Consider the following 16,372-nt stretch of genomic DNA (forward strand, 5'->3'; position numbering starts at 1 on the left):
TCTATTTTATTATTAACTATCTTAATGATTTACCACTAAAGTCATAACCTGCATGAAAATTGAAGAGATGATTGTAGTTTTCAGGAAGGAAGTGTTTGAAAGTACCACAATTCTCACTTGGTATAACTTGTTTTTGAACCTGTTGTGTCAATGGTTGATGTATTAAGGATATAGTTTCTGTTATTTGTATCAGTCTGTACTACTATTGCCATAGAAATAAAACATTAAAGTCAAGTAGGAAGTTGTAAGAAGAAAAAAGATTTTAGAAATTGACCTGTACAAGTTTGTGACTTTGAAGGAGTGTGTCGTCTCTGAGGTACTTGCATGCTTATTTTCATGAGTTATCCTTCTGCTTGGCTGAAGCCCTAAAAGTGTCCTGATTTTGATTAAGACTGAAAATACACGGTAGAGAAGTTAAAAAGTTAAATCAGTACAAGTGCAGATAGCAGCTGTTATGCTCAAAAGACGTATATGACATTCAGGATGTGATCTCAAGGCTGCATGTCAATTTGAATACAACATTTAGAATCACAGAATATCCCAAGTTGGAAGGGACCTGCAAATATTATTGAATCCAACTCTTGTATCTACACAGGACTTCCTAAAATCAAAGCATATGTCTGAGAATGTCCAAATGCTTCTTGAACTCCAGAAGGCTCAGTACCATGACCTGTTCGCTGGGGAGCCGGTTCCAGTGTTTGACCACCCTCTGGATGAAGAACCTTTTCCTACTACCCAGCTTGACCCTCCCCTGTTGCAGATTCATGCTGTTCCCTTGGGTCCTGTCACTGTCCCCAGAGAGCAGGGCTCAGTGCCTGACCCACCGCTCCCCTCATGAAGAAGCTGCAGACCACCATGAGGCCTCCCTTCAGCCTGTTCTGCCCTGGGCTGAACAAACCAAGGGACCTCAGCTGCTCTACATATGTTTTCTCTTGTAGACCCTTCATCATCTGTGTTGCCCTCCTTTGGATACTCTCCAAAAGTTTTGTATCATTCTTACATTGAGGTGACCAAAACTGCACATGGTACTCACAATAGGGCTGTACCAATGCAGAGCAGAGAGAGATTATCACTTCCTTTAAGCAGCCATCAATTCCATGCTTGATACACCCCAGGGTATATGAATGGCTTTTTTGACTGCCAGGGAACACTTGACTCATACTGAACTTATTGATCAATACTCCCAGCTCACTTTTGTCATAGCTTTGGTTAAGATAGAGCTAATTTTCTTTGTAGAGATTTGTATGACGCCTTGTTTTGGATTTTTCAATGAAAACAGTGGTGATAGCATATTATGTTTTAGTTGTTGCAGAGTGGTACTTGCATAGAGTCAATAATTTTTCTCCTTCTTGTGCTGCCCTACCAGTGAGGAGGTGAGGAGACTAAGGGTACACAAGAAGTAGGAAAGAGTGGACATTATGAGTGATGGACATTATGAGTGATGGCTTTAGTCTTTCCAACAAACTGTTATGCATGATGAGCCCTGCTTTCCTGGAAGTGGCTGAACATCTGCCTTCTGATGGGAAGTAGAGTGAATGAATTCCTTGGTTTGTTTGGCTTGCACACACAACTTTTGCTTTACAATTAAAGTGTCTTTACCTCAACCCATAGTTTCTTAGACTTTTACCTTACTAATTCTCCCTCCCATCTGCCTAGGGAGAATGAGCTAGCAGCTGTGGTACTTAATTGCCTGCCAGAGTTAAACCGCATTTGATGCTTATCCACCTTGCAGTTGACCAAAACCCCCAGATCCCTTCCTGCCAGCTTCTGGTCAACTAGAACCTCTTCAGATTCCCAACACTGTTAAAAAATAATTGAGGGAGATCTCGCAATGACATCAGCAAGATCTTTAAATCCCACGAATCCCATTGGACCCCATAGGCTTATGTGCATTCAGCTAAAGCAGCAAATTTGCACAAGTTCAGGGTTGGCTGGGAGTCTGGGAGTTAGCAGGGTCACAGTCCTTCAACTCTGGGGCCAAGATGGCTGTCAATAGCCATTTCATGCATGAAGCTCTCTTTCTTTACAGGAGCACAGGAGGGCACATTTCCTAGTCAGCTTTCTTAGTACTTGTACGAAGAAATTATCTTCAACATGCTTTAGATATTTCCTGGACCTGTTTGTATTGGCTGTGTGGTATTCCCAGTTAACATCTGGGAAATTGAAATCACCCATAAGGACAAGAGCAGCTGATCTAGAGATTTGTAATTCTTGATAGAATATTTCATTAAATTCATCATCCTGGCAGACTGGCCTCTAGTAGACACCCACAACAATATCCACTTTATATTTTTTTTTCTGTTAAGCCTTACCCAGAGATTCTCATCTGTGTCATTGCCAACAGCAAGCTCCATACAATTCATCCCCTCCATTACATACAGCACCAACTCCTAGCTCGCCTGCCCTACCTATCCTTCCTGAAGATCCTATAAGCATGCACACACCCCACCAGACACAGAACTCTTCCCACCAGCTCTTACTTTTGTCAAATGATATTGTATGATTTGGCAATCTGCATTTCTCTGGAAGTTGAGTTCATGATGTAACTTGTTCCATTTTTTTAACATCACCTTATCTTTCCTACATTTTTTAAGTTGTACAGATATGTCTGCCTAAAACAAACTGTATATACAGAAACCAAGGAAAATATTTTTGAGTTAACTATAGACATTCACCCTCTGAACCAGTGTTTTTGCATCTATACCTTCTTTTGGCAAATAATTGTGTAGGCCTGCTGTCAACTGTGTGCTGAATCACCCTATCTGGGTGTTATTTTGGACATGGCCACTACTGTTTTAAATAGTGAACCCTAGATCCTACACTGGAAGAATCTGTCAAGATTTTCTACCACTTCCATAACCCTACATTTTGTAGAACTATGTCTGCAAAAGAAGAAAAAAGTTCTCTTGTTTTGTTGTTTATTCGATTTTGAAATCACTCTTTAGGTTTAAGTGATTCTAGAACTCCATAAGATGGGTGGATGAGGAGATGTATACACCCAGACACACACTAAATCTCAAAAATGTGTTGAATAAATTGTCAAGAATCAGGTTACATTCTCTAATACTTTAAATAAGCAAAAAAACTACCATAAGGATATAAACTTTCATAAAGGCAAATATTGTATATCAACTGTTTATCAATTGTTTTTAAAAACATATGGAAGCACCTGGGATTAATATCTGTTCACAGCTACTTGAGTAAAAGAATTTGAAAGCTCTGGTGTCCTCATCATCTTATTTCACTCTTTGTGGTAGTTCACAGGCAAGTAGAAAATTAGAACTGGAGTTTATTATCTGCTACAAAAGCGAAATAAAAATATGGTTTTGTTTTGTTTTCTGACAGTGGCCTCCAGGCAAAGGTTCTGCCTTGCCCATGTGACAATAACTTCATGAAAGGATGCAGGAAGTAATTTTTAGAAGGAATGCAGATAAACTTAGAATGTTTCTAAGGTTTTGCATGTATAGTAAGTAGTTCTGGTAATGTCATATGAAAGCACAGGATATCAACTTGATTGAGTTAATTTATGTCTTTGATGTACTGTTCATCAGTGACTTCATTCAGGCCATGATAGTCCACTGTTAGTCTCCATTCATCATTAGACTTTTACATTGGCCATATGGGACTATTAAAAGGTGAATGAGTCTTGCTGATCACTCCTTGGCTCTTCAATTGATGAATTAGCTTATGGATGGGAATCAGGGAGTCTCGGTTGGTGCGACATTGCTGCCGGCACACAGCTGTGGTAGCGATTGGCACTTGCTGTTCTTTGACTCTCAGCAACCCCACAACAGAAGGGTCCTCTGAGAGACCGGGCAAGGCAGACAATTGTTTAATGTCCTCTGTCTCTAAGGCAGCTATGCCAAAAGCCCATTGGAACCCTTTTAGGTCCTTGAAATATCCTCTTCTAAGATAGTCTATGCCAAGGATACACGAAGCATCTGGCCAGTCATAATACAGTGCTTTTGCCACTTATTCCCAGTTACACTCACTTCAGTCTCCAATACAGTTAACTGCTGAGATCCCCTGGCACTCCATAAACACAGACGGGCTCTGGCCCTTTATAGCTTGATGGCATTAGAATACACTGTGCACCAGTGTCTACTAAAGCCTTATACTTTGGTGTGTCTGACATGCCAGGCCATCGAATCCACACAGTCCAATAAACTCAATTGTCCCTTTCCTCCCCCTGGCTGGAGGCAGGGCCCCTGTAATCCTGGTCAGAATCTTCTTCGTTTCTGTGTTTAAAGGACTGCCTGCTTGAAGTTGGAGCAGCAAACTTTACAGAGAACCCCCTTTTCCAGATTGTTTTCTTTTGCTATTCACATACCCATGCCTCTAGGGTTGTGGTAGATTTTCCATCCCATTTTGTCATATCTTCTCCATGGTCTCGTAGGTAAGACCATAGGGTGGCATGGGGTGTGTACCCACCATATCATCTTCCTTGTGCAGATGAATGCTTACCCCTTATAACTGAGATACTGGTTTGTACAGGTGGGGAGGAAAATAATCTCTCTTCAAGTTGGTGGAACTTTTCAGACAATTTCTCCAAAGTATTCTCTTTCATTTGGGGGACACTGGCTTGTTCAGGTGGGGAGGAAGATAAATTCTCTTTAAGTTGGTGGAACTCTTAGAAAGTTTCTCCACAGCCAAGACGCATGCCTGTAAGGAAAAGGAGAGACTTTCTTCATACTCCCAGAGTTGTTTAGCCACTTCATCCACTGTAGGTTCCTCATCCTCTTTCCAGGCCATTATTGTCAACGAGCTGGCATATGATGATGGTGCACTCTGTACAAACTCCCACCACATGGGTCGTGTACACTTGACTTCATCTGGATCTGTGGATGTTTGTCTGTTGCTATGAGGACCTATGGTAGGTCATCATAAATCACTGCCCATATGGCTAATTCCCTCAGGTACTGGATTCCATTCTCCACTGTGGTCCACTTGCCTGGTAGACATACAAGTTCTTCCTTAAAGGGATACCTTCCCGCACAGCTGACAGGAGACGCCTCCAGAGGCTGTGAGATCATGCTCCATCTCCAATTGCTTTGTTAATGCCTGTGTCTCTAGCAAGGGATCCTAGCTACCTGGCTTCCGTGCCCTCTAATTCCACACAACTGGCCCTGATGTCCCAGCACCGGAGCAGCCAGGTGACAAGCTGCTCACCTATGCAGCAACCAAAATCATTTCACACATCTCATAGCTCATGCTGGTATAGGTTTCAGGTAGTTACAGTTGATTTTTCGACATCCTCATCTTCCTCCTCCTGAATCCCCGCTGGCCCAGCATCATCTTCTCTAAACCTAGACTTAGCAGAAGACTCTCTGTGTTCTAAACATCCTGAATCTCTATACCATTTTTTCACCTTGTCTACAGGGGCAATTTGCACTGCTACAGCCCGTTTCTCTGACCCAGCCACAGGGCCTGCCACAGGGGTTGGAATAACCTCTGCAGGGGCAACTTGCACTGCTACAGTTCGTTTCTCTGACCCAGCCACAGGAGCTGGAGCAGCTGCAGGAGCTGGAGTGGCTGCAGGAGCTGGAACAGCTGCAGGGCCCATAGTTGGGGTTGGAGTGGCCGTTGGGCCTGTCACTAGGTTGACAGTAGCATCAATTGCAGCTCGATAGGCTTGGGCCTGACCCCAGCATGTTAGAGTGTCACTTTGGAACTGCCAGAGTCATGACACCCTTTTTTTCAAGCATTCTATCAGTTTCTTAGGATTTTGCAGTTGTTCAGGGGTGAATTTCCAAAACATTGGAGGTGCCCACTGCTCTAGAAACCTGCCCACACTCCCTGCCACCCACAACTATCCTGCCTCAGGACAGATCTCTGGATGAGATTCCTAAGTAGTTGTGTAACTTTAAACAAAACCTGAAACACATTCAGGAGACAATAACAAGAACATTCTGGTCTGAGTATCCCAAGGATATTCAACATCTTGGAGAACTATTGTAACAAGCTCTGAGGATAAGAGGGCAGTGAAGGAGAAAGGGAGAGTGAACAAGTAGGAAAAAAACATCTTCCCCTGTCCCCTCCCCAGATTGTCTCTCTGATGAAAAAAGGCAATAGGTGTAGTTGTTAATAGTTTCTGAGATATGTTTTCCAAAGCATAAAATCTACGACAGTGCTGTGTACAAATACCAGGTTGGAGTCATGACCAGAACTGTCATCATATCGCAAGCCACTGTTACAACGCACAGTACCATACTGATCTTAAACCAGGGCCCGGAAAGGATAAACAGCATGAAAGAGAGCACATACGGAAAGCAACATGCTATAATACTCAATTTGGAAAACAGGCACAGCAGACTTGAGATTAAAGCAATCAGCATTATGACTAGCAACTATTAAGCAGGTATAATACTTATACCAATTGTAGTTTAACACACTCTGGTCAGATCTGTCATTATCTCAACCCTTTGGGCCCCACGTTGGGTGCCAAAAAGGACTGTTGTGGTTTAACCTGGCCGGCAGCTAACACCACACAGCCCTCACCCTCCCCACTCCCTCTCTGGGATGGGGGAGAGAAATGGGAAAGTGAAGCCTGTGAGTTCAGATAAAGACATTTTTAAATAATAATAACAATAATAATAATAACAATAACGATGATAGTAGTAGTACTACTACTAATAATGTGTACGAAACAAATGATGCACAATGCAATTGCTCACCACCCACTGACCGATGCCCAGCCTAACCCCGAGCAGTGCAGCCCCCCCCCCCCCCCCCGCTAGCCACCCCTATATATTGTTTAGCATGACGTCAGATGGTATGGAATACCCCTTTGGCTAGTTTGGGTCAGCTGTTCTGGGTCTGTCCCCTCCCAGCTCTTGCTGCACCCACAGCCTGCCTGTTGGCAGGACACAGTGAGAAGCTGAAACGTCCTTGGCTTGATGTAAGCACTGCTCTGCAACAATTAAAACATCAGCATGTTATCAGCACTCTTCTCATCCTAAGCCAAAACATAGCACCCTACCAGCTTCTAGGAAGAAAATTAACTCTGTCCTTACTGAAACCAGAACAATCAGTAGTTCAGTATTTCACAGGCCATTGATTTCCTGGACTTTTATCAATGCTAAAAATGCCTACATTGCTAATCTCTAATCTCACTGAAAGTGTTATTGAAGTGTAGTGAAAAGGTAAGGGACAGGCAGTGGTTTTGATCAAGAAAATTTGTAGATGCTTACCTAATTAATTTCATATCAAATTTCTCCAGCTTACATCTGCACCTATACTACAAATAAAAAATGGCAATATACATTGTGTGTCTGTGACCGTAGTTCTACATCAGCAAACTGAGAGCACTGGATTTCCTAAGTAGTTCCACTAAAACTGGATATATCACTTAGCATAATTAGATAACCACTGAAATGGGGCTTTGCAGTCTCCATTACTTTCAAATTCTGCCACCATTCTATTAGCTAAGTAAAAATTTAGTACTGTTTTCATTTTGTTGATTTGTTCTTGTTCTGGTTATCCATTTAAAAATATATAAAAGGCTTATAGTCAAAATTATTTTGGTAGACTTTGTTCCAGCTATACCTATACCTCCAGATTCAGTGCAGTTCTGAAAAAATACATCATAAGAGAATCTATTTTTTAAAAGCTTTGCCTTTATAAGCCTTACCTGGCAATATTACTTGATCTCAATTATTACAGGTCATGATATAACAGAACTAACTGCAAGACTGAACCCCAAATACAGTTGTTTTATGTAATATCTTTGCAAAGTTATATTTGTAGACTTATATTATAAATTAATCCCACAAAATTCTTGTATACAAGTCAATTATCTTTCTGTGTGTTTCAACAGCATCACTATGTAAATAAGGACTACCAGGAAGCATATGAGTTCACAAAGGAAATTTTTAGAGCCCCGTCACATTAATACCACTAAGCAAATTATTAAATATCTGTTGAAGATGTCTAAATTTAATGAGAGTACAGAAAGTATTGGGATTCATTATGATCACAGACAATTTATATATATATTTAATTTGCAAGGTTTCATTTACTGTAGAATTAAATCTCACCTATGACATCAAATAGAAGTTGAACACACTTAAACTGTTTTCACCCAGAAAATACTGACTTAGACTTCTGGGTTTTGTTCTGTTTTTGTTCTGTTTTGTTTTATCAATCTATTTATTTATTTATTTATCTTCCTGGAGGGAGTAAAATACAGTAGTTCTGAGATTTTAATGTAGAAATTCAAAACCAGCATACTATCTATGTTTATTTTCTTTTATTTTTTCTTTACTGTAGGGCTAATAAGGTCAGAACCATTGTTTTGCATACTGACAATCAAATGTGAGGTTTTATTTTTTTGCTTTTTCCTTGAAGTGTAAGAGAATAAGAATCATTGTTATCTTGATTAAAAATAAGAATAATCCTCCAAAACCCACTATTGTGCTAAAAGACATAGTATTAGCAAAATTAAAAGGGCTATACTCTTACACTGAGATTTGATATGGTATTGATCTTTTCATGACAGTGTTTAACATACCAATATGCTTTTCAGTTCAAGCTTTTTCTGTTAAACAAGGTATAATTTGTTCCAATAAACACCTTACTCTAGAGGTTCCAATATAAATGAGTTTTCTGATTCTAAGTTCTACTCTGTGTCTGTGGTGTTTGTGGGACTTTGAAATAGACAATAGGAAGGGAAGAGTGTCATGCTTTGTTACCCCTTCTCTAGGCTGGATGCCCTAATGACCTTATTACACATGTTTTAGGATGGATGTAAAGAAGCCACATACATGGCCATGTGTTCGCAGTATGTCTTGCAGTATGCAGCACAACAGTTTATTTTTTTCATTTAGCAATCTATTTAGATTCTGAAATTGTGAAATTTAATATTTCTCTGGAGTCTGATGAAAATAATACAAAACCCTCAAAAAAAAATAATACAAAACCCTCAAAAAAAAAAAATAATACAAAACCCTCAAAATAATACAAAACCCTCAAAACCTGGCAGTTTCATTTACCCAAATAAATAAATAAATAAATGCTACAACAGCTAAAGATAATAAAGAAGAATAAATGTGCACTAGTAATGTTATAACAGTCTACTATGTGACATTGTGACCAAACTGTTTTATAACAGTTTAGGTCTAGAAATGTGGAACTGAAATTGCATACTGCTTATTAGCTATTCAGCTATAAAGTGCGTATATATATATATATAAGTTTAATTATTTATTTATTAACTAAATTCAGTGTTCACAATCTTGCAGTTCTCCCAGCTACTTTTTAAGCCTATAAATATTTTTCTTAGAGACTTAATAGCTAGAATCAAGTGGCTATCCAGAAAACATTGCTTTTGTTTTTAACTTTTTCTTACAGTAAAGTTGCAATGTGGAGCCGTTAAACTTGAATCTTAAAGAATGAAAAAGCAAGAGGAAAGCAAAAATGATATCTCACCTTAATATTTTTAAGGAAAAGATTTTTGGAGAATCTGATGAATGACTTTGTTCTGGCATTCATATTACAAGGTTTATCTCTGATGACTTCATCAAGTGATCTAACAGAACTTTTCTTTTTCAGTGAAATAGACATATTAATATCCTGAAAACCTCAGTCTGGAAGCAAAAAAGATACTTTATTCATTGAAAACACAGAGTTTTGAAATACAAATGGTCTGTGTTGGAATGTATTACTGTAATAATGGCAACACCATTATTTTTTGGGTAAAACATTGCAAAATTCTTAGTACCATATTGAGATAATGGTTATTTGTCTGACCTCAGAGCTCAGAAAACTTACCTATCTACTGGAAAATCCACATACAAAAAACAAAACAAACAAACAAACAAACAAACAAAAAGCTCCAAGCATATTTCTGTTATGATTCTAGGGAGTAACAATGATTCAATCAAATCGATTAACTGCAGATTTTTATGAGTAATTACAGAAAATAAATAAATCATGAGAATTTGTTAGATATGTTCTTCCTGTTTAAAACACCAGAGAAAAGAGGGTCTTAGGTAGTATAGGTAATAAAACTATGGAAATATTATTATTATTATTATTTATTTATTTATTTATTTATTTATTTATTATTATCATTATTATTATATTTTTATGGAGGATGTATAGAAGAAAGCAGAAGCTATGCTGGAATTGGAAGATTTGCTATTGCTACAGTCCTTTTGTTGTTGTTTAAAAACTTCAGAAGGAAGAAATACATGTGGTATAAAGAGTAGAAAAAGCAAGGACCTTTTTAGCCAATGAACACTAGAAGAAAGATAAATCCACTTCCCAGATGGCTCAGTAAAGTTAATCTGTCCTTAGGCCAGTTCAGTGATTATGGGATAAGAATAATTTCTGTGATTACGTTACATCACTACTACCTACAAAATTCTGATATTAGAACAGAAGAAGCACAACAGGCATGAAGAAACTAGACATACTGAAGAAAAAAACATTGCCTTCATTTTATAAAATTTTTCTGAACTGTAATCTCTGGTCTAATAAAACTTTATGAGTGGGTTTCCTGTATTTTATTTTCTAACATAATTGGAAATTAAAGTTCAATTTCAATCTTTTCTTCTTTCTCTTCATTTTTCCAAATCAGAGTACATCTCAATCCCTTTTATACTGTGCATTCACATGCAGAAAAGGATTACATGATTTATTAAGAAACTACAGATTGTATTCAGTGGCTACATTTGTGGTTAACATATACAATTTAAATTATAAAATTAGTTTGATCAGTGTGGATGATTTCTATTTTATCTTGTTTTTTCTTCATTGCACTTTTCAGTTTAGCAATTCAACAGAGAAGGAAAACACAAATTATATCTAAGTAGTTAATCAATTCTGCCATGCTACTAATCACCCAATTACTGTATTATGCAGGAATTACTTCTTGTAACTTTTGGTAAAAAGTGATCGTTTTGTTGTATCTGTCATGATAGAACTATACACCTCTAAAAGTCAGGAATATTTTATAAACTTTGGAATACTATCCTAGGGAAAGCTTTCCATCTGTACCTTTTTTAACGACAGAAATATATACTTCTTTGCAGCACTCACAGATCCATCATTTGGAACATCCTGAAGATGCTGAGGACTGATGCTGAACCAGGCCTGATGGCACAGCCTGTTATTTTTCTCAGGGGAAAACAACAACAACAAAACACTCCAGAATGACAGAAAAACGTATCATAATACCATCAAGTAGTAGTATATTTAGTAGTATATTTAGTAGTATATTTAGTATATTTAAGGACGACTTGTGCCCAGACCACCTGCATACAGTAGAAAGCTCTCTGGTACTTATTTTAAAACAGTTCCATCATTCAGAGAGACAAGAGCTTGTGGAACTTCACAAAACCATAAAATGGTGTGGGGTTGAAAGAGACCTTCAAAGATCATCTTGTTCTAACCCACTGCCATGGCAGGGACAACTAGACCAAGCTGTTCAAAACCCTGTACAAGCTAACTTTGAACACATCTAATGCATCCACAACTTCTCTTGGCAACCTGTTCCAGTGTCTCACCATCAGCACTGTAAAATATTTCTTCCTTATTTTCAACCTAAATCGACCCTTTTTCAGTTTAAAAATATTGCTCCTTGTCCTATCACTAAAATCCCTGCAAAAGATTCTTTCTGTTTCTTTCTTACAAGCTCCTTCTAAATATTGAAAGGCCACAATAAGGTTTCCCTAAAGCCCTCTTGTCTCCAGGCTAAGCAACCCCAGCAATGTTAGACTTTCTTCATATGAGAGGTGTTTCAGACCTCTGATCATCTCTGGACTCACTGCAACAGGTCCATATCTCTCTTGTTCTGAATGTAGTACCCTACATAGGGTCTCTGAAGATCTTATCTAGCAGTGCGGGACAATAGATAGATCTTCAATTCAGTCCTGCATCCTGCCCTCCCGTCCCTTCCCCCTCCCTCCCCTCCCCTTCTTTTCCCCCCTCCCCTGCCCTGCCCTGCCTTGCCCTGCCCTGACCTGTCCTTCTCCTCATCACTGTCAGAGAGAGATTGTTAAACTTTATGGTAAAGTTTGGGTTTCCACTCTAGCGTGTCTTACCCAAACTCATATTAACATTAGAAAACAAACAAACAAAACAAACAAACAAAATACAACTGACCAGCTAGGAGAAGTTTGGAGCCTGAAATATACCTATCACTGATGTGCCTCAAGAGGGAAGAGTTCTTCAAGAGGCAACATTCTAGAGGCTTCTATAGACTTCTTTATTAACATGTCTCCTGCAGGTTTTATATGCTGGGGGTAAAGTAATCCCCCAAATTGTGATATGATGCTTGTGGTATAATATTTTACACTGCTCCTCACCTAAAGTTATTGCTTTGAATTTAAGAGGACATAAAGTAAAACCAATTAAAGATAATGCACTTTTTATTATTTTGTGTACTTTAACAGCATCTGTAGACCTTTGCCAAGATTTTGCTGTGATATGCAAATATATAAAGTTGTTCTATGCCCTGAAGAACCCACATCCTATAAAACAAAACCAGGGCCAGTAAGTGTTATTATTCTTATTTTACAGCTGAGAAATCTCAGACTGAAGAAAATAGAATAACCTCCAGAAGTCTCATGGAAAATACTGCAATAGGCAGGACTGAAATGAAGACCTAAGTCTGAAAAAATACACTTGAAAAAAAATGCTGGGATACATAAACAGCTGTTGCTGGAAAGACTATATATATATGTATATATAACTTTATTCTAGGTTGAACCACAAGTGATTCATTGAAAAAGTAAAGTGACACTGTGGTCTGCCACATGCTTCCTTACAGTCCTTCATGTTGCAAGATCTTGTTAAGCTGTCTAGCCCTGCCCCAGCTGACAAATATAAGTATCGAAACATACACAAAAATTGGTAAATCTTTTTACTTTCTAATTCTTAATTATATGTTGCATTTTATTGTTGCTGTTTTAACAAGTAACTAAGACATCAAAAATAACCTGGAATTAAAAATAAATGTGGGAAATTGAAGTCTGCCTTGGCTAATTTTCTTTTCTAATAGCTAATATAGCTGATCCATGCAAACAGTTAAATATTTTATATCATAGAATCATGGAATCATAGAATATCTCGAGTTGAAAGGGACCCATAAGAATCATCAAATCCAAATCCTGGCACCACACAGGTCTACCCAAAAGTTTAGACCATGTGACTAAATGCACAGTCCAATCGCTTGTTAAATTCAGACAGGCTTGGTGCAGTGACTACTTCCCTGGGGAGCCTGTTCCAGTGTGCAACCACCCTCTCAGTGAAGAACCTCTTCCTGATGTCCAGCCTAAACTTCCCCTGCCTCAGTTTAACACCGTTCCCACGGGTCCTATCACTGGTGTTTACAGAGAATAGGTCACCTGCCTCTCCACTGCTCTTGAGGAAGTTGTAGACCACGATGAGGTCTCCCCTCAGCCTCCTCTTCTCCAGGCTGAACAGGCCCAGTGCCCTCAGACGCTCCTCATACATGTATGTCTTCCCCTTCTGGCCCTTCACCATCTTTGTCGCCCTCCTCTGGACACTCTCCAACAGTTTAATGTCCTTTTTGTACTGTGGTGCCCAGAACTGCACACAGTACTGGAGGTGAGGCCGCACCAGTTAAGAGTAGAGCAGGATAATCACTTCCCTTGACTGGCTAGCAATGCCGTGCTTGATGCATCCCGTATGATGCAATATGATATAAATATGAACTGGAAAGTATACAAAGGTATCCTAACAGTTATGCAACTGAAAGTAAGTGTCTGGGGAGGGGGATTTATTTACAAAATTTGAGAAAAAAAAATAAATATTGGATTGATATTCCTTCTCATAGGTTCTTCTGCCATGCACACCAGAGCAGAAAGACTTCAAATTAAAATAAATAAATAAAACAATGAAACACTAATTTTCAAACTAAACCGCAGTTGGGAAGTAATTACATTAAATAATAACTGTGGGTTCTAAACAAAGATATGTATGATTAATCACACCATTTCCTGTGCAATTGGTATGGATTGCAGCAGCAACCAGTCAGAGTCAAAGAAGTGAATCACTGACAACACCAGATAGAACAGATTGTGTCCTCCCACAGGCCAATTGCTAGAAGAGAGCTGAATCACATTAGAGAAGCTCAAATATTCCTTCCATTCAAATTAGCATTGTAGGCTTGAATGCTGTAATCCACCTAGTGAATTCAATACCACACTTACTTCCTCTGTGGTTGAGTGGAAGGCAAGTCCCATTAATGATACCACAAGATCAGAGAAAAAGAGCTTTATTTGTAGAGAAAAATGAACTTTTTTTTTTTTTTTTTTTTTTTAATTAAAACTTATTTTCTATTAAAATGTGCCTTTAAACTACAAACATAAACTCTGAAGATCTTATCTAGCAGTTTCTAAAAGGCATTATGAATGTGAGACCTTTGGCTATTTTGATTATAAAATGTACATTACTGAGGAACAGATAATGAGCAGCAGAATATTTTTAACAACCCAAATACATGTGAAAATGGTAAAAGCTCATGACGCTGTTCTACCTTCTGCTTTAGCTGGTTTTCTATTTTTTTCAGTGTAGTAGTCACCATTACTGACATTAACGGATAGTTTCATTTAAGACAGATAGATAAATGGACATGGAAAGGGATACAAAATTTACTCCTTACATAGAAAAGAATAATGTATTTTATGCATATTTAGCATGTAGTGGAGCCTTGGATAATCAGAGGTTTGGAATCCAAGAAGATATTCAGCATATGTAACCCTCAGAGCATCTCACTGCAGAAGCAGTAACCAGGGTAGCTAGTTTAAAAATAGCCTAATAATGTCTGCGTAAGCTATGGTTACTGCAGTGTCTTCTTGTAGACAAATCTCATTTTGCTGTATCTGCAGAATTGTTTCTCAGTTAAATACACAATTCACAAAATAAATAAATAAATAAATAAATCTGAAATCTGATTTCCTTGTCAAAACTCTAGATCCATAAATTTGTGCAATCCTCATTTACCCATTTAATTCTTGACAGTTTTCTCATTATTTATTTATGAATGTTGTGAGGTTTCTCTTCACCCTGTTTGACATTGGCAAAATATAAACATTTTTCCAGCATTCTAGAACTTTTCTGGGAATTGAAGATGTGTTAAAATTAACCAAATGGGTTTTCTCTAAGCCAAATCCTTAAGTACAAATTAGCAAAGCTTAAAGTCTGTGCATTATTTTATTCTTCCAAATTTTTAAAGCTGAGAAACAGTTATGTGTATTTGTACATATTCAAATTTCTGTGGCATTTGAATCACCACTGATTCTTCTTTGTTTAGTACACAGATTTGTTTCACGTGTTTTACAAGCTATAAATTAATTGTTCTGTAAAATGCACAAAATCAAAAGCTCTATTTTTATAACATACATCCATAAGCTTTAACTACTGAATAACTAAGGAAGATATCAGAGTTTCTGTAGAAGAGTCTAAGTTCAAAGTAGCATATGTATATATATTATTTATGTATGTCATTAAAAGACATCCAAATTGAAACTAGACCCTCCCTTTAGTGAGTTACTTGCTTCCTTCCCATATGTACTCACTAGTTTACTTTCAGCAGTATTTTTAAGACAACACACTTTACTCTGAAGCCTGTTCTGTTCATGCAGAGAGCAAATGCCACATAACCCTCTTCGATACAGTGAGTTTGTAGATCCAGGTGAGCAACATTCTGTCCTACTGAGGTATTTAAATTTTGCCGTGGTAGAGAAGTGAGGGGAAGCCTTGCAGCTGAAAACCAAACTTGAATAACCATGAGTGACTCTGAAAGGTTTGGAGGAAAATAACACAATGATTAAAAGAGGTCAAAATTGCAATGAAGAGCTGGAATACTGGTTGTGTTCTGGACCATAATGATTAAATACAATACCCTGAACTATCATACCGTGTGCACAACCCAAGAACCTGCACTGACTACTGACTGCTTCATAGGGGTTCATTTACTAAACAGAATAACATCACTGTTCACTGTCAATTATCCCTTACAGTCTGTTACCTACTTAAAAATAAAAGTTGAGCTTGCCTTTTACCAGCTTTATTTTCCACAAAGTGGAGGTTGACCTCCATTTAGCACACTTCGCTAATGCTAACAGAGGTTAGTCAAAGGAACAGTGATCAGTGAATGTGCAGTTTGAAGATATATGAAAGGATATAACATTTATATATATATATATATAATATATAGCAGTCTTATAAAATTTATGTATTAGATCTCTTAAATTGCTTCATCATCCTTCCTCCTAAAATCACAGATGGATTGTGAAAAAAACAATTATGAAAATATTTATTAATAATCTAAGTAGCACAAAAATAAGCGATTGATAGAAATCTAAATTTGTATTTGTTTATACTCTGTCTTTTATTCCTTTAC

This window comes from Aythya marila (assembly GCF_965140915.1).
Source record: "Aythya marila genome assembly, chromosome: Z".
Taxonomy (NCBI): domain Eukaryota; kingdom Metazoa; phylum Chordata; class Aves; order Anseriformes; family Anatidae; genus Aythya; species Aythya marila.